This window comes from Physcomitrium patens, chromosome 4 (genome assembly GCF_059467195.1).
Source record: "Physcomitrium patens ecotype Gransden chromosome 4, ASM5946719v1, whole genome shotgun sequence".
Classification (NCBI taxonomy): Eukaryota; Viridiplantae; Streptophyta; class Bryopsida; order Funariales; family Funariaceae; genus Physcomitrium; species Physcomitrium patens.
Genome location: NC_143413.1, coordinates 7,957,605 through 7,959,950, shown reverse-complemented (window position 1 = coordinate 7,959,950; position 2,346 = coordinate 7,957,605). Strand labels below are relative to the sequence as shown.

The window sequence follows — 2,346 nt, the reverse complement described above, 5'->3', positions numbered from 1 at the left end:
ATATGATTTAAAAAGTATATATTTAAAATTAAAAAAATAAAGACGCTTATATATACATATATGTATAATAATGTGCTTGGTGTAGTATCTAATAGAGTTTTTTTTGCAAAATATTACTCATTTTATTAATATGTACAGTATAATTTATTAATATATAAATACATATTCACATACATTTACATATATATTCACATACATTTACATATATATATTCACATATTTATTTATATAATAAAAATATTTAAATATTTAAAATTTCAAAAATATATCATATATTTTTACTTATATGTGAATGTACATACTTATTTGATATTTAACTTAAAATGAAATTAATAAAAATGGAATCTTATTTTTAAAAACTCTTTGTATGTCTTGATAATTTAATGAATTTAGCCATAGTCACTAATAATAATTTATATGCAAATTTATGAAAGTTAAAAATATATTTAAAAAGTATAAATTATGTACAATATATATATATATTATACAATATATATATTATATATATATATATATATTTCTTGCACAAGTAACTGACAATGCCTTTAATAACATTTTTGAAAAATTATAATCTTTACAGAATTTTTAAAATTTTAAATCTTATGTACCAATTTTAAAAAGTATTTCTATATGAGCATGAAAAATTTATGTCAATAAATATTTTTGATTTAATTCTATTGGCTCCACCAATGTTGATGCCATAACGGATATGACTTGCAACTTCTGCAATTACAAGTGATAACTTACATTGCTATTATAATGAAGAGCATTGCAAACAATATAGCCAAGAATCACACAATTATTTTCCATTAATATGACATAAAAAATAAAAATAGAAAAAAAATAAGCAATTTACACATGCAAATAAATCAAAAAATAACCATAACATACAAAACTTTTTAAAATGTCTTAAATATTCAACAAAGAATTATTTTGTACTTTCAAGTATTATTATTGTTATCATTTTGATATTTTATTTGAAATAGAATAAAATATTAGGTTACAAATAATCATCTTAAATAAAATGATTTGAAAATAAGTTTGAATTATATATATATAGATTCTATTGTTGTATATTATAGAGATGTTAAAATTAAGTGAATTATAGAAGGACTGTGACTTGTTTCGTTTATATGCAAAAGTTTTTCAGAACATGTTACAGAAAATAATATTCAATAAAAACAATAAAATAAAATAATTAAATAAAAAATAATTTTGAATATAGATGAGTTTTACCAAATAAATTTTTCAAAATAAAAGTAAAGATTCTGTTAAAGGATTATTAATCCTATTTTTAGTAGATCAATTACTCTTAATTATACCCATGTTAAAAAAACCTTAGGATCACTTATCAGACATGTCTTTGTGTGAGTGGGATTATAAAAATTCTAAAGAATTTAATTATATCTTAGAAACATCAAAATTTAATTTGTTTTGGTATCTATATATATATATATATATATATATATATATAAGAACATTTTTGTAAATACTATATCAAATTTATACTGATAAGAGCTAGAACCTTCTAAAATATAAACTCAACTTAATATTTCTTTTAGAATTTAATTTTTTTTTCCAAAGATTAATTGATTAATCGGAACTACCTTTAGATTTTACATAGTTCTTAAAATTACATAGTTTGTAGCTCATTATCCAAGCACAAAAATTGAAAATAAAATAAAATAATTTAAAGTTTGGTCAGAGACATCTTTCTACAAGAGTTGTAATTGTATTGTAAAAATAATTCAAGAAGTGAATCAACATAAAGTTTTTAAGTATATTTCTAACCAATATAATATCAAAGAGCATTTTTTTGCATTTGACAAAGGAATCCAGTACAAACTGCATTAACAATTATGTTAACAATAATTTCTATCATTCAATGTCTCTGACACTAATTTGCGTTCAATTTTAATAACCAGTACTTATATATTTTGTTTAGATTACCAATATTGCAACATGGATAAACCTTGAAGATGTGTTTATTAAGCATTTGTTTTTGGATTTTGGACACTCTTTCATAGTCTGTGAAGACTTCCAATAAAATTCACTTGTATTGATTGTTCCCAAGTTAGTAACTTTCTTTCATTTTATTCTTATTTTATTTATAAATTCTTATAAGCAATTGGATTGTCAGCATAAATTCTGCAAAAAATATTTTTTTCTCAGAAAAAATACAAGTATGAGCAAGTGGTTGGAGATGTTGGTAACACAAGGTGAAATGCATCATTATCTTTGTCTAAAATCAACATTACTATATGTTGATTATGTGAACACAATATTTGTATCAAATTAAAAAAAAAAAAAAAAAAAAAAATGAGCTTTACAAAAACAGTTTATTAG

General features: G+C 20.5%; 1 long non-coding RNA gene across 1 annotated transcript; it reads left to right on the top strand.

Moving 5' to 3' along the window:
* The first annotated feature begins 1,639 nt into the window (after positions 1–1,639).
* On the top strand, positions 1,640–2,068 carry LOC141045306 (uncharacterized). Its single transcript, XR_012217366.1, has 2 exons — positions 1,640–1,778; positions 1,946–2,068. It is a non-coding gene; the product is annotated as an uncharacterized LOC141045306 (long non-coding RNA).
* Positions 2,069–2,346: the final 278 nt, after the last annotated feature.